At 38.1% G+C, this 17,952-nt stretch overlaps 1 protein-coding gene across 1 annotated transcript in view; it reads right to left on the bottom strand.

Annotated features, from left to right (window-relative positions):
* Positions 1-14,483, bottom strand: part of LOC127445609 (leucine-rich repeat-containing protein 7-like) — a 218,175-nt gene extending 203,692 nt beyond the window's left edge. Inside the window, exon 1 of the mRNA XM_051705753.1 lies at positions 14,275-14,483. The gene's annotated coding sequence lies outside the window, so the exon portion shown is untranslated. The remainder of the gene's footprint in view (positions 1-14,274) is intronic.
* Positions 14,484-17,952: the final 3,469 nt, after the last annotated feature.

Genomic DNA, 17,952 nt, shown 5'->3' with positions numbered 1-17,952 from the left:
AGCATAAAAGTAATCTATATGAATCCAGTGGTTAAATATCTTCAGAAGCGATATAATAGGTGTGGGTGAGAAACTTTTTAATATTTTTCCTTATCATAAGTCATTTTTTACTATAAATTCTACTCCTTGCCCAGTAGGTGGTGATATGCACGAAGAATACGAATCGCCAAAAACTAAATAAGAAGAATGTGAAAGTTAAAGTAGAGATTTACACTTAGTCTTAATCTAAAATTGTTGCTTGTTTAAAAGCTTTGCAACATTTGATCATGATCACTATTCTTCCCCCCTTTTTTTCCAATATGCTTGAAGAGTTGTACACTAACTTGACGAAACAGAGCTAAAATTTTGTAACTAAGTCAACAGAAATAAAGAACTGGAAGTGAAAGCTCCAAAGCTCCAGTAACAACTTCATTTCACAAAATGTGGATTAAACATGGATGGATATGATTTGTACTGGTAATCCACACCATTTAAATTATTTGGTATGTTTGCAATGTACATTTAATAAACCCCTCTGATATAGCTATGTTAAGATGATTTAAAAAGCTGAGTATTTTCTATGGGACAAGTGCATGTAGGTTGGGGTGTCCTAGTTGACAGAAGACCTACTTTAATCTGATTGGCTTTATTAAGGCAATCCAGTCCCTGTTATGTAGCTTCTCTCAAACCAATTTGTTTATGTATAATTAATCCTCAGATTAAACCATTACCTAGACTCGGAAACATACTGAAGCAACCACTTGCATTAACTTTTTTTTTTTTAAATGTGCATCAAAATGAATAATTATTCAAATACAATTTTATCAAACATTAAAAAGATGTTTTCATGATTCTAAAACAGTGAGGCAAAAACTGGCCAAGGCTGTTATTATCCATACTTTTTCTTCTGCACTTTCTAACATAAGAGACCCAGAAAATATAGCTGACTCTTGTTGGCCTGTTGTCCAGTCAAGATGGTTTCAGCTGGATTTGTGAAGGGAAACATTCCAAGGATTTTGTGACCTTGTGAGGGAACCAAGGCATTGATTTTTAGTTTTTGAAACCACCTTTTAGCCATTTCAAACTGTGTATGAAGGACAATATATTGCCATATAATGGACAGTTGAATAAATATAGTGTAAAGATGACGGTAAAAAAGGGAGCAAGTACATGTTAAATGTTAAAAAATCGAGCTCTTTAAAGCAAAATTACTAATTAATATGTTCAATGTAAAAATATTTATTTTTTTCCACCTATACTTACAACCAAACTTAGAAACAGTCCTAAGTCCTACGCTTCAGAAAGCTTTTGACTAGTGGTTGACTGAGATGTGTTTTTCAATGGCCAATGGCAATACTGATGTCTAGAGGTCAGGTTGGCTGATGGCCGATATAATGCCAAGGGCCAATATAGTACAAATGAGATATAGGCTAATACAAAATAATTATAGCAACTGAAATATATATTTATGCTAAAATTAAGCACATATTTGTTAAACAATATTTAATAGAAATTCCCTAAAATAATATGAAAACAGGAAATGTGCATTATCAATTAACAAGGTCTGGCCGATTTATATCGGTCTCTCACTATATGATAATACTTAATGATAGCATATTAGCAAATAATTGCTGATATTAAATTGTTATAATTTATATAGCATTTATGTTACACAATACTTTAAAATAATTTAAAAACAGAAAACCTGCTCTCTGTAATTAAGACTTCTGTTAAACAGCCAAGAAGTCACGGTTATCAGCCGATGCCAATAATCTCAAAATAGCAGATGTTTTGGTCTATCACTACTTTTAAAAGTTTGGCTATTTTTTATTCTTTATATTACAGAAAATAAATAGTATATATATATATATATATATATATATATATATATATATATATATATATATATATATATATATATATATATATATTTGTATTTTAATGTATCAGATTAAAGCTACATTACATTTGAAGCCATGGAATCCTCAATAAAAATCATTCTTGTCCATTAATCTGCAGACAATGAAGCAAGTGAGGTGTTCTTCCAGTATTAAAATTAAAATTTGTGATTACTATTATAACTGTATATCCGGTGTGACCATTCTCAGGATGTTTTTGGCTTTTTTAGTGAATTTGGTAAACAAATTTAATTACGTGCAAACCTAATCAACTTTGCTGTTATTTATTTTGCACACTAGGAGGGTTAAATTATCCCATTTAAACATAATAATATACACTCACTGAGCACTTTATTAGGAACACCTGTACACCTACTTATTCATGCGATTATTTAATCAGCCAATCGTGTGGCAGCAGTGCAATGCATAAAATCATGCAGATGCAGATCAGGAGCTTCAGTTAATGTTCACATCAACCATCAGAATGGGGAATTTTTTTTTTTTATCTCTCATTTCGACCATGGCATGATTGTTGGTTCCAGACAGGCTGGTTTGAGTATTTCTGTAACTGCTGATCTCCTGGGATTTTCACACACAACAGCTCTAGAGTTTACTCAGAATGGTGCCAAAAACAAAAAACATCCAGTGAGCAGCAGTTCTGTTGACGGAAACGCCTTTTTGATGAGAGAGGTCAACAGAGAATGGCCAGACTTGTTTGAGCTGACAGAAAGGGTGCAGTAACTCAGATAACCATTCTGTACAATTGTAGTGAGCAGAATAGCATCTCAGAATGCACAACACGTCGAACCTTGAGACGGATGGGCTACAACAGCAAAAAAGTGTAATTCCAGAATGGTTTCTTAACAAAATAAGGTTGCTGTTCATTCTGACAATGTGTAGACTATTTCTATCTCATGACTCCAAAACTGTACCTGCATGTCACCCACCCTGTGAATGTGTACAGTACTTGAATAGATTAATATTCACTCAATTTCTAATTATGGGCTCTTTCAGGCTTAAACATTCACTGATAAAAAATGACATTTACCACTCCTTTAGGTTTTATGGAAAATATAATTTTCTACCAAGTTGACAAATGTCTGGATAGAAGTACTCTTAAAGGAATATTCCAGGTTCAATACAAGTTAAGCTCAATTGACCGCATTTGTGGCTTAATTTTGGTAACCACAAAAACAAATTTCATCCCTTTTTTTACAAAAATAAAAATAAAAATCAAGGCTACAGTGAGGCACTTACTATGGAAGTGAATGGGGCCAATTTTTGTAGGGTTTAAAGGCCTACAAGTGAAGACAATAATTTTATAAAAGTGCTTACATTAATTCCTCTGTTAAAATTTGTTGAGCTGTGAATTTGTTTAAATTGCCAATTTCACAGTAGTTTTAGAGTTTTAGAGTTTACAGCATTACATCACCATGGCACTAAGTTGTAAAATTGGATATAACTTTACACAGAAAAGGTTAGTAAGCAATTTTATCAAACTAAAATCATGTTAAAGGAATAGTTACCCAAAATTGAAAATTCTCTCATCATTTACTCACCTTCATGCTATCCCAGATATGTATGACTTTCTTTCTTTTGCTGAACACATACAAAAAAATTTAGAAGAACATCTCAGCTCTGTAGGTCCGTACAATGCAAGTGGATGGCAATCAGGTATTTGAAGCTCCATAAAGGAGATAAAGTCAGCATAAAAGTAATCCATACGACTCCAGTGGTTTAATCCATGTCTTCTAAAGCAATCCATTTGGTTTTGGGTGAGAACAGACCAAACTATAACTCCTTTTTCACTGTACATCTTGTCATTGCAGTCTCTAGGCACAATCATGATTTCAAGCTTGATTACACTTCCTAGTGCTTGACGCATGCAGAGTGCTAGATAGCGCTATAGGAAGTGTAATCAAGCTTAAAATCATGATCGCCATAGGAGACTGCTGTCAAGAGCTGAAAAAAAAGAGTTATATTTTGGTCTGTTCTCACCCAAAACCAACAGGATCACTTCAGAATACATTGATTTAACCACTGGAGTCGTGTGTAGGCCTATTACTTTTATGCTGACTTTATCTGCTTTTTGGATCTTTTAAGGTCTGGTCACCATTCACTTGCATTATATGAACCTACAGTGCTGAGATATTCTTCTAAAAATCTTAGTTTGTGTTCAGCAGAAGAAAAGTCATACACATCTGGGATGTCATGAGGATGAGTAAATGATGAGAGAATTTTCTTTTTTGGGTGAACTTACCCTTCAAAACACGCACGTCTTGTGGCTATGCATTTACGGATTGCCCCATTCACTTCCATTGTGCCTCACTGTAACTGTAAAATTTTTGCTTATTAGGGCCTAAGCACTGAAAGTGCAGAGGACCTGTTGTTCTTCTAAGGATTATTATTATTACTAGGGCCCAAGCACTGAAAGTGTGGAGGCCCTATTGTTCTTCTAAGGATTATTATTATTAGGGCCCAAGCACTGAAAATGCAGAGACCCTATTGTTCTTCTAAGGATTATTATTAGTATTAGGATTATATTGTTCTTTTAAGTATTATTAGGGCCCAAGAACTGAAAGAGTGGAGGTTCTATTGTTCTTCTAAGTATTATTATTATTATTATTATTGTAACAGACCAGGTTCTTAATGTGGAAAGGAGGAAGCAGGGACCGGGTCAACAATCCACGTCAGACATTTATTGCTGCACTTTTCAGCATCACAAAATAAGACACTGCTTTTAAATAGTACTCAAAAGGTTTGATTTTCAGCACACACTACACTGACACGCAGACACACACAGACAGCTTCGTGCGTCTCTCTCTCTCTCTCTCTCTCGAACTGCGGCTCTGGCTCCACCTTCTCCCTCTCCCGGCACCCCGATACATCTGTTTTCCTTACACACAGGCTGAACAGGCCAACATCAAAACACAATTTGCAGCAATCGCCGGTTTTCCTAATTGATTGCACTCATGTTGGAATAAAGGCACCATCTGAGAATGAATTTGCTTTCGTTAACCGAAAACATTTCCACTCAGTGAACGTGCAGATCATATGTGATGCGCACTTGGAGCTGTGCAGGATGGATGGCTACTTCGTTAAACGGCAGTAATGTGTATGTAATTGTGTGTAATCACGTAACTTTTTCTTTTAACACACCTACTTGTAAATGTTGTACCTCTCAGGAGACAGTGGTTACCCACTCAGAACCTGGCTGCTCACTCCACTAACCAGATCCCAGACTCAGCAAGAAAGGTGTTACAATGATAAACATTGCCGGACATGTTCAGTGGTCAAACACACTATTGGGCTGTTGAAAGGACTGTGGAGGTGCTTGGACAGGTCTGGCAGCAAAGTACTGTACAACCCTACAAAAGTATGCCGTATTGTGGTGGCTTGTGCAGTGCTGCATAACATCGCACAAAAACATGAAGCTACCTGTATTAATGAACCCCGACACTGACTGCAATGTGGATCCAGACCCTGGCCCTCCACATCCAATCAACAATGCTAGGGCAATACAGCTGCGTTTAAAATGTAATAAGTGGAATGTAACAGGAAATGGTAAGTGAATGAATTATTTTATTTTTTTACAAGTTACATTTTCAATTCCCCACAGACAGCACTGACGGCATGGACCATGTGCTTCTGGGTCTGCATCAGTTCTTCTGTCAGTACGTGTCTTGACGAGCCAGCACTTGGTGGTGGTACGGAGGATGGGGGCATATTGGGTGGTGGGGGCGCACAGGATGGCGGTGGTGGAGCACAGGATGCACATTCTTCATCTTCCCCGCTTTGACCACATTCTGCTCTCCCAGGCATCCCAGAATTACCAGTTTGTGTAAATCCTTTACAATAAAAACATTAAACTAATAATTGTTGTATTATGCATTTATATGTTAGGTATTTTCATAATTTATTGTGATTAATTTGCACCTGCGAGTACATGACATTGGTGAAATTATATACTTGACGACAGAAAAAACACCAAATTCAGGTTAGTTTGGTAAATGTCTGGATCAAGGAGGTGGTTATCTATCTATCTAGCCTACATATTGTATATTTAACACTTCGTTGTTTTAAGTACCTTCTCGCTTTCTTTGGACTGTAATTTTATATTAAAAATATTTGCTTAACGTTTTTCAACGATCAATAAATGAATTTGTAAAATTATTATTTTTAAGTGTCGACTAGTCTAAGTCTCTCAATCTACTTTTGCTTTGTGTTTTTGTTCCTCCAATATCTAATCCAACAGATCTATTGAAAATGGTCAATAAATATACAATGAGATCATGAATATTCAAAAAAGGGTGTCTAAAACTCCATATATGGTTATTTCAGGGAGGAGACGGGGCGGAACTGAAAATGTGCACCTGCGCAAAATATTTTGATAATTGAGATTTATAAAGTGAACCTTGCACAGGGTCTGGTGAACAAATGATTTTATAAATCCGAAAACTTTTGTGCGTACGCAAAATCTGACTTTAGTGCTTACGCACACTTTTTGGAAGAAATCTAAGCAGAGTTTTATACATGAGGCCCCACATCTGAACAATTATCTGAGTAAACTCTGCAGGAATTGGCATAAAAACACAATATTAATTTGAGAACAATAATACAAAATGATCAGTAATATGTAAGCTTTTTCTAAGGACAGGACAAGGTTTTTTTTTATTTCTTTTTTTATAAAAAGCCATAAAGGTGGGACAGTAAGATATAAAGTTTGGGATCTAAACAAAACTAATGTTATAAACACCTCTCAAACAACATGTGAAGTGACAACATTTTATTGCACAACATTATATAAGATGTTTACATTTTATTTTGAATCTGATCGGCCATGCACACCAGGCAGCTTGGATGTTAGAGCCCCTCCTCTGGATCGTTCGAAATGATCATGTGGTTGATGTCACTTACTAAACTGAGAAAGGCAAGCCCGTTTAACAGTGGAAACCTCACACTATTGCCTTACATAGCCTGCCAGTCAAACCATTACTAAAGATCTATTGGCCGGATTGATCCAGGCAAATAACATATGTGCATTTGGTAATGCCATGGTGCAATTACTAGAGATCTACTGGCCATATTGATTCAGGCAAATAGCCAATGCGCACTTGGTAATGCCACAGTGCATCTGATCTGTGTTGAATGAGAGTTCTGGCTGTGAATCACAGATTAAGGTGTGGGTGGGCTCAAAATATGCGGAAAAGTCCACAGAATAGGGGAGACATCGATTTTGATAGCATAAAAATGAATTAGTATCAATATTTTATTGAAATTAGACATTTCTGATTACATGATAACATAAAAATAGAGGATCAGACAGGTTTTTTTCCCCATATACCCCCTATTTTCGATGTTTTTGATAAAATGGTTGAGTCCATTTTCATTAGTGGACCCTCACGTTAGGCTAGTTTGAGATGTCAAACGCCTCGCCGTGAAAGTAGACGAGAGCAGGCTGGTGCAGTCAGGGGAGGAGTGAAATAAAAGCTGTCAAGTCGGACAGTTCTCACTTCTCGTAGTGGACCGCTATGAGATCAACGGCAGATATCGCGTGATTCATGTTCAAGTGCTTTGTTGTTAATAAAGTGGATGAAATTTAAATTCTGTTGCTTTTAAATGAAAATAAATATGATGAACAAAACACTCAATGTATCTGTTATTTAATTCCCCCCATAAGACGTGTCTTTCCATAAATGTTTAATTTAATATAGACACGTATTTTAGATAATTCAGAAATATGATACCAATCACATATCCCATACAGAGATTGCACTGTCAGAATGTTGGGAATATTCACATATAATTTATACACAAAAACATGATATTAGTGATAAAAAATCAAACATTTTAAAAGAGAACAAAACATCACGGTTGTTTAAGCCAATGAGAATTAAGCTGTCATCAGCAAGTCATTTCCCATCTTGTTTGCAGTTCGCACGACTCGGAAAAAGCAACTGCGCCACCTGCCTTCTACAACTGGGGCCGCCTCGCTCTAATGGGAGATTTTGACATATGTGGTCATGATATCACAGCAAGTCGGACAGATTTCTAACCGGCATGCACCTGTTGGTGATCACCGGTGATCAGTTCTGCACAGAACTTGCTCATCTCAAACGAGCCTACTGAAATACATGCTGTTTTTTTTTTCAATCATTGGATCGGATCATAAGCAGAGAACAAGAAACATAAGTAGCCTAGTCTCGCTCATATATGTTTTAAAAATGCACTCTTTTACCATTTTAAAATATGTTTTTCAGTGTAATGTTCTAATTGCAAAATAGACTGCAGAAGATGAAAGTTGAGTTTTTAAGCTTTAATTTGATACCAAGTATGTGAACATTAATGAAGTTTTTGATATAAAACAAAGCGTTTGTTTTTTAGCCACACTCAAACGGCCCACCTGTTGGCCAGTGACAGTTAACAGGTTTAAAGTGCGCATGTAAGACGGCCTCTGTAGCACCCCCATTTCCACCTACAGACACCAAAATTGGTACATATATAGTTCTCATCAAGCCAGACAACTTTCATAATTAGAGTTACTACCTCCGCCAACGGGAAATCGTCCATTTTGGATTTTTTTGAATATTGCAGTCTCTGAACTTTTAAATACTCCTCCTAAGGGATTCGTGAGACTGTCACCACATTTAGACAACATTATGCCATTATGTAGTCACTGAAGATACTAAATTGTGAACAGATTTTTGATATATCAAGCAGTGTTGCCATGGTGAGGCATTAATGGTGAAAAATGGGACACAGGAAGTGTCTCATATCTTCTGTGTGCAATGTGTGATTTAGATCAAAATTGAGATGTATGTTAAGTCTTGGGGGCTAATCACATGGATGTGACTATTTTGGGTCACGGTCATAGCGCCACCACCTGGCAGCTGGAAGTGTAGCTCTTACAACAGACTTTAAAATAGTCATCTTGTATTTACCCAAATTACTTCAAAATTGTTTAGAATAATGTCAAGGCCCTGCTGATGTAAAATTGTAAAGGAATATTTGATATCTTAAATACTGTTTTCATGGCAACACATTAATTGTTATTATTCCTTTCTTCCTACATTTGGGTGTTTTTGAGGCACTTGGCATGCTTAAAATTTTGCGAAATTTTGCACACACTTCAGAGTAGTTGGCTATTAGGGCAGGGCATGTAGGCATGTATTTTATGCATGGGCATGTGGGGGGGCTCTGTAGCGCCCCCTTTAAAATGGGCTTGTAAAACGGCCTCTGTAGCACCCCCATTTTCACCTACAGTCACCAGAATTAGTACACATATAGTTCTCATAAAGCCGGACAACTTTTGTAATTATAGTTATTAGCTCCGCCCAACAGAAAGTTGGCCATTTTGGATTTTTTGAATATTGCAGTCTCTGAACTTTTAAATATTCCTCCTAGGGGTTTCATGAGACTGTCACCACATTTAGACAACATTATGCCTAGACATTGAAGATGCTAAATTGTGAACAGATTTTTGATATATCAAATGGTGTTGCCATGGCAAGGCTTTAAATTAATGGTGAAAAATGAGAAAAAGGAGGTGTCTCATATCTTCTGTGTGCATTGTGTGATTTAGATTAAAATTGAGATGTATGTTTAGTCTTGGGGGCTGATCACATGGATGTGACTATTTTGGGTCACGGTCATAGTGCCCTCACCTGGCAGCAGAAAGTGTGGCTCTTACAACAGACTTTAAAATAGTCCTCTTATATTTACCCAAAATGCTTCAGAATCGTTTAGAATAATGTCAAATACCAAATGCATGTGTCCACCTTGCATTAGTTTCTGAAAGCCACTGGGTGGAAATGGACCATTTGTGCTTGGGCCCGTCATCGCTGCTTGCAGCTATATTTTATTTTATTATTATTATTTTTTAAGAAAAAGAGGGACAACTCATTTTGTGGTAGCCTAATCAACGTTATACTACAAATGCTAATGATTGAGCTTAACTATTAAACCCAGAATAAAAAAATTGAAACAGTCACACAACAATGATTTTTGGGGAGTAACAAATATTATCTAAGCATGCAAATTCTAAGGGGGCAAATAATTCAACCAACTAAGCTTTCTGAGCAACTGTTCTATGATGCTGTTATTGACTAAGCTTTTTAATACAGAAAATCCATCATGATTTAAGCTGTGTCCCAAACGACACACTATACACTTTGCACTAACACAATGTACTATGCACTCAAACATGTAGTGTATGAATTTTCAAAGTGTAGTATCGTCTGAAATGGAACACTTTATGCTTTTTTACTGCACGGAAGCGTTCGCTGTTTACAGCTGACAGAAGTGATGTTTCAAACCCAAGTGTTGCCGCCAGCTTTAGCGCGCTATCCACTCTCAATACACCACTTTTATCTCAATAATATACTGTGCATCCGGAAAGTATTCACAGCGCTTCACTTTTTCCACATTTTGTTATGTTACAGCCTTATTCCAAAATGGATTAAATTCATTATTTTCCTCAAAATTCAACAAACAATACCCCATAATGACAACGTGAAAGAAGTTTGTTTGAAATCTTTGCAAATTTATAAAAAATAAAAAAAACAATCAGTATAAAAAGTATTCACAGCCTTTGCTCAATACTTTGTTGAAGCACCTTTGGCACCAATTACAGCCTCAAGTCTTTTTGAGTATGATGCTACAAGCTTGGCACACCTATTTTTGGGCAGTTTCTCCCATTCTTCTTTGCAGGATCTCTCAAGCTCCATCAGGTTGGATGGGGAGCATCGGTGCACAGCCATTTTCAGATCTCTCCAGAGATGTTCAATCGGGTTCAAGTCTGGGCTCTGGCTGGGCCACTCAAGGACATTCACAGAGTTGTCCCTTAGCCACTCCTTTGTTATCTTGGCTGTGTGCTTAGGGTCATTGTCCTGTTGGAAGATGAACCTTTGCCCCGGTCTGAGGTCCAGAGCGCTCTGGAGCAGGTTTTCATCAAGGATGTCTCTGTACATTGCTGCATTCATCTTTCCCTCGATCCTGACTAGTCTCCCAGTTCCTGCCGCTGAAAAACATCCCCACAGCATGATGCTGCCACCATCATGCTTCACTGTAGGGATGGTATTGGCCAGGTGATGAGCGGTGCCTGGTTTCCTCCAGACATGACGCTTGCCATTCAGGACAAAGAATTAAATCTTTGTTTCATCAGACCAGAGAATTTTGTTTCTCATGGTCTGAGAGTCCTCCAGGCGGGCTGTCATGTGCCTTTTACTGAGGAGTGACTTCCGTCTGGCCACTCTACCATACAGGCCTGATTGGTGGAGTGCTGCAGAGTTGGTGTTCTTCTGGAAGGTTCAACTCTCTCCACAGAGAAATGCTGGAGCTCTGTCAGAGTGACCATCGGGTTCTTGGTCACCTTCCTGACTAAGGCCCTTCTCCCCTGATCGCTCAGTTTGGCCGGGCAGCCAGCTCTAGGAAGAGTCCTGGTGGTTCCAAACTTCTTCCATTTACGGATGATGGAGGCCACTGTGCTCATTGGGACTTTCAATGCTGCAGAAATTTTTCTGTACCCTTCCCCAGATCTGTGCCTCGATACAATCCTGTCTCGGAGGTCTACAGACAATTCCTTGGACTTCATGGCTTGGTTTGTGCTCTGACATGCACTATTAACTGTGGGACCTTATATAGACAAGTGTGTGCCTTTCCAAATCATGTCCAATCAACTGAATCTATCACAGGTGGACTCCAATCAAGTTGTAGAAACATCTCAAGGATGATCAGTGGAAACAGGATGCAACTGAGCTCAATTTTGAGTGTCATGGCAAAGGCTGTGAATACTTATGTACATGTGATTTTTTTCATTTTTTATTTTTAATAAATTTGCAAAGATTTCAAACAAACTTCTTTCATATTGTCATTATGGAATTTTGAGGAAAATAATGAATTTAATCCATTTTGGTATAAGGCTGTAACATAACAAAATGTGGAAAAAGTGAAGCGCTGTGAATACTTTCCGGATGCACTGTACATATTCACATAGCATGGTATGATGGTAAAGCGTTTAACTCACTATTGTAAGGTGCTGTCTTCACACAAGTTTCGCTAGTTGTCATATTTTCCATTATTTAAATTTTTTTTTGCTGCCAGTAATTTTGCCCTTTCTGCTATGTACGGCAAGCTGCATGCGCTGGTGTAGTGTCCAGCATTCCACACTCCGTTTTGACGGTTGAAAAAGTGCATCATCTGGGTACTTGTAGTACACTTCTTTTTATTGCATTTTCAATGTAAACATACTACTCGCACTACTTAAACTTCAAAATTACATAAAATAGTGCAGAAGTGTGTGGTTTGGGACAAACCTTTAGTGTAAGAAATTACAGGTGGCATTGTGAACAACCATGTTGACTACTTTGCAAATGCTCTTTATGCACCCAAATTCCATGGGAGCATAACTCAATCAGAAGAGAATCTGAACATTTTAAGGTGCATCCTAAACCACACACTTCTGCACTATTCTATGCCATTTTGTAGTGTAAGTAGTGCGAGTAGTACGTTTACACTGAAAATGCAGCAAAAAGAAGTGTACTTTTAAGTACCTGGATGATGCACATTTTTCAACCATCAAAACAGAGTGTGGAATGTTGGGCTTGCCGTAGATAGCGGAAGGGGCGGGGTTACCTGGCTGTGCCGCTGGTCTGACAAAACAATTGTAAATAATGAAGAATGTAGCAGCTGGCGAAGCTTCAGTGGATACAGAACCTTACAAATGTGAGCTGAATGCTTTACCATCACCCCAAGCTGTGTTGAACATGTACGTTGTTTAAGATACAAGTGTTGAACTGATGTTGGCTAACCTGCTAAAGCTAGTGGCAACACATCACGTGCGTTTGAAACGTCACTTCCGTCAGCTGTTAAATGGCGAATGGTTCCGTGCTGTAAAAAAACGTTAAGTGTTCCGTTTGAGATGATACTACACTTTGACAGTTCATAAACTACATGGCTAAGTGCATAGTATATTTTAAAAGTGCATAGTGTACAGTGTGTCGTTTTGGACACAGCTTTAGACTATGATACCCACAGCCAGTGTTGCCAGATTCATTTGATATTTTCCAGCCTAATGATTGCTCAAAACCCACCCAAATGCATAAAAAAATAAACAGTGTATATGAAAATGAAATGCACATTAACCATAATACTAAAGCATTGCTTTTACAACCTTTACAACACAATTAAGTGATGCAAAGATAAAGTTTCCAAAACCTTTCCATTGACCCATTTTTCTTTATTCACACATAAACAAACACACACGCACAGAAAAGGAACAAATATGCTTAACTGGGGTTTCAAAAATTCAAATAATGAAAGTAAGCCTATGATTGCAGTTATGTTTTTTGCCATTCAATAGGACTATTTTTGAATTAATATGTCATATAAAGGTTTATATATATATATATATATATATATATATATATATATATATATATATATATATATATATATAATCTGTGCTACTTTTTACACTGTTGTGGCTCATTCCAAATTTCAAGAAAACTGCCAATCTTTGTAGTCATTTAAGTAAGGTGAATTTGCTAACACACAGAACAGTCAAAGTTCCTATACAGCTGTCATCGTGGACCTAATGCAGCTGATTTTCAATCATTCCGTGTTCCAGTGCGCACATCCATGAATCAAGGAAGAGCAGAAAATTCAAAAGTAACTTTCAAGTCGTGTTACTTTATGATACTACTATGATCACCATGAGTGCCAACTTCACGATATATCCCGCAGTGTTCTCAACTGTGGCCTGGTCATGGGAGAAACTCAAAGGTGCAATTTCTCCAAGAAAAGCTCCACAGATAAGTCCTGGCATTAACCACTGCTTGTGGACATAACGGTCATTTCCCCATTTTCGATATGTTCTTTGTCATTGTTAATATTTCTGTCACAAAAATCAATGAGCAACACGTGCAGATCGTGCACATTCAGAACTTACTGGTGGGTGTGACAACTCGTAGCTCCTCTGAACAAGATTAAACACATTTTCTGTCAATCAGTGTTCTGGCTATTTGATAGAATGATTGTGTGTGGAGACGTTTTTTATTTTAGTTGCATGGACAATGCAAAATCTTAATTTTGTCATTTTAAAAACCCGCCAAAATCATTCCAAAGCAGCCCAAATTTTGACCACCCGCCCAAGCACAGTGCCCCCGCACAAATTTAATTAAAGTAACCCAACTGGGCAGGAACCCGCCCAATCTGGCAACACTGCCCGCAGCATGCGCAAAGCTCTGCTGCCGACTTTGAATAGGCGTACTTTTATTTCATCCAGCTGTGACACTGGGTGCAGATGTATGACCATGATATGGAAGTGCTGGTACTGTCAAATACGTTCACTAAAAAGCACAAGAAACGTGTAAAACATGCACATTTAATTCGTACATACCGCGTGGAGCAGTTTGCTCATTTTGGAACCGAATGAATGAGGTTTGAAAAAGACGTTTTCCAATAACGATTTCGTCTCCCTTCCTTCCAAAATCCAGTGGAAATAAGAGCGGATCACGTTTTAAATAAAAAAACGACACAGTTGTCTATGTTATTAACCATCGTGCGTCGTTGTAGACCGTATCCATCCACTCTGCCTCATCGGTGCGGTTCAATGCAATGGCTGTGCGCCTGCATACGGTTGTCTGCGGACGGACTCCCACAACGTCAATCAAACAAGTTCACCGGCACTGAAGCCTACGCGTCACTCATGAGTGCGAGGATTGGTTATGAAGTTGCATTATGTCTTAAATGATAAATTATGCTCTCCGCCACATTATTCAAGCCATAGCACCTCCTGCATGTGCTTTGGAGTCTACGTGAGCATCTGTTGAGGAGACTCGCACACCTTTGCGACATGGATTTTAGTGATGATGTGAGTCGTATGGAATATTTTCTGTAGCAACTATCAATAAACTAGTGGGCCAAATATAGAACATATATACTATATATATATTATAGATGTTCTATTTTAAACATGATTAATTTTGAAGGTGATGATGGCTTACAGTGGTATTCAATGTATGATTTTAGGTCAGAGTCTTAAAATAAAATGCAACACTAATCAACCCTCCTCTTTTTCTGATTTAGGACAAAGAACTATATCCCTATGGCACTATATCTTTTGTACAATATATGCAGTCTTTGCCAGCTTCCCTCTCCTCAATGCAGAGCTTGCCTTTTTCTAAGATGGTTTTAATTCTGACCATTAAATATGTTTATATATCATCTCTTTTGAGCAGTTATTTCTTGGTCAGACATTTCTAGAAATTCTCCCATAACATTATGTTTGTTTTAGGTTGATTAGTCAATTGCTTGTCTCATTTGTGCATGAAAATATGAAATGTTGTGGTGTGAGAACCCTGCACTATAGCACTTATGATATTCATTATGCTGTACTCTGCCATCATTGCCATGGCAACTATAGATCTGCACAAAATACATCAGTGAGCTAAATTCACTTTAAAATCCCTTTCAGTTAGAGACAGTAATGTTGTACGTGCTTTCCCATCAAATGCAGTATGCAAAGATGATACTGTAAGTAGAACTATATATTATACGAATCACAGATTAGACTGAGCTATTGGATGCTTTGTATTTCTTAAAGTGATTGTGCACAGGATAAAATGTGAGAAAATGTATGGTTTTGCACATTACAGATTCTCTGTAACATCACAAACAGCATAGCCTGTGCTTTTTTGTGGCTGGGCACACATTTGTTTAAAAAACAAAAACAATGACGTTTTGGTTGGCTTTAAATGGAGCACTATCTACACTGCAACATGGCAGTTGCTCCATAGTCTATGAGATTTAAATAAGCCTTAATAGTTTTTTAATAGATTTTGCATGTGTGATGCTCCTGTTCTACCCACTCCGTACGGGACTTGAACTGGCATCTCCGGCATGGGAGGTGGGTGCATTAACAAGGAGGCCAAAGTCTATAGCCTCTAGTATCAGTCGCTAGTGCACCTCTTGAGGTCAGGAGAGTGAGGTTTATACACATTGCACAGCTATCTATCAGCTGACCACCATTACACTTACCCTCCTAAACCTCACTCCCATCCGGGTCATGGCACCATTGTGATGCTCCTGTTCTACCCGCTCTGTACGGGACTCGAACCTGCGTCTCCGGCATGGGAGGTGGGTGCATTAACAAGGAGGCTAAAGGCTACAGCCTCTAGCGTCAGTCGCTAGTGCACCTCTTGAGGTCAGGAGAGTGAGGTTTATACACATTGCACAGCTATCTAACAGCTGACCACCATTACACATGTCATAAACAACATGGGATATGGAAGTTGTGTGCACACATCCAAAGCAATTAGGCCAGATGCCAAGTCCAAAAAAAAAAAAAAAAAAATCATAAAAAGGCCAGGCCAGATGAAGACCTAACTGGTCGAAATGTTGTCCAACTTATTCATTTGTATGGAAGCATATTTTGCAGTGTGCCATTCTCTTCTTATATAATAAATTAATACATTTATTTAAGGGATGTGACAGCCCAGCATTCATCAATACACTGAAAACCATAATCATTTGACTTTACTCAATTAAATGAGTAAACTCATTTCGTCAATTTAATTGAGTAATGGCGTCTCCAAAACTTGTGTTAGTTCAATTAACTTGGTGATCATATACAGTTGTGCTCAAAAGTTTGCAAAAACCTTGGCACTGATTTTGAAAATATGACTGATCATGCAAAAAACTGTCTTTTATTTAAGGATAGTGATCATATGAAGCCATTTATTATCACATAATTGTTTGGCTCCTTTTTAAATCATAATGATAACTGAAATCACCCAAATGGCCTTGATCAAAAGTTTACATACCCTTGAATGTTTGGCCTTGTTACAGACACACAAGGTGACACACACAGGTTTAAATGGCAATTAAAGGTTAATTTCCCACACCTGTGGCTTTTTAAATTGCAATTAGTGTCTGTGTATAAATAGTCAATGAGTTTGTTAGCTCTCACGTGGATGCACTGAGCAGGGTAGATACTGAGCCACGGGGAGCAGAAAAGAACTGTCAAAAGACCTGCATAACAAGGTAATGGAACTTTATAAAGATGGAAAAGGATATAAAAAGATATCCAAAGCCTTGAAAATGCCAGTCAGTACTGTTCAATCACTTATTAAGAAGTGGAAAATTCAGGGATCTCTTGATACCAAGCCAAGGTCAGGTAGACCAAGAAAGATTTCAGCCACAACTGCCAGAAGAATTGTTCGGGATACAAAGAAAAACCCACAGGTAACCTCAGGAGAAATACAGGCTGCTCTGGAAAAAGACGGTGTGGTTGTTTCAAGGAGCACAATACGACGATACTTGAACAAAAATCAGCTGCATGGTCGAGTTGCCAGAAAGAAGCCTTTACTGCGCCAATGCCACAAAAAAGCCCAGTTACAATATTCCCGACAACACCTTGACACGCATCACAGCTTCTGGCACACTGTAATTTGGAGTGACGAGACCAAAATAGAGCTTTATGGTCACAATCATAAGTGCTATGTTTGGAGAGGGGTCAACAAGGCCTTTAGTGAAAAGAATACCATCCCCACTGTGAAGCATGGTGGTGGCTTACTGATGTTTTGGGGGGGGGGTGTGAGCTCTAAATACACGGGTAATCTTATGAAAATGTATGGCAAGATGAATGCAGCATGTTATCAGAAAATACTGGCAGACAATTTGCATTCTTCTGCATGAAATCTGCGCATGGGACACTCTTGGACTTTCCAGCATGACAATGACCCTAAGCACAAGGCCAAGTCGACCCTCCAGTGGTTACAGCAGAAAAAGGTGAAGGTTCTGGAGTGGCCATCACAGTCTCCTGACCTTAATATTATCGAGCCACTCTGGGGAGATCTCAAACGTGCGGTTCATGCAAGATGACCAAAGACTTTGCATGACCTGGAGGCATTTTGCCAAGACGAATGGGCAGCTATACCACCTGCAAGAATTTGGGGCCTCATAGACAACTATTACAAAAGACTGCACGCTGTCATTGATGCTAAAGGGGGCAATACATAGTATTAAAAATAAGGGTATGCAGACTTTTGAACAGGGGTCATTTCATTTTTTTCTT

This window comes from Myxocyprinus asiaticus, chromosome 9, assembly GCF_019703515.2.
Source record: "Myxocyprinus asiaticus isolate MX2 ecotype Aquarium Trade chromosome 9, UBuf_Myxa_2, whole genome shotgun sequence".
Taxonomy (NCBI): domain Eukaryota; kingdom Metazoa; phylum Chordata; class Actinopteri; order Cypriniformes; family Catostomidae; genus Myxocyprinus; species Myxocyprinus asiaticus.
Note: the sequence above shows the minus strand (reverse complement) of the source record. Positions and strands in the feature narration are given on the sequence as shown.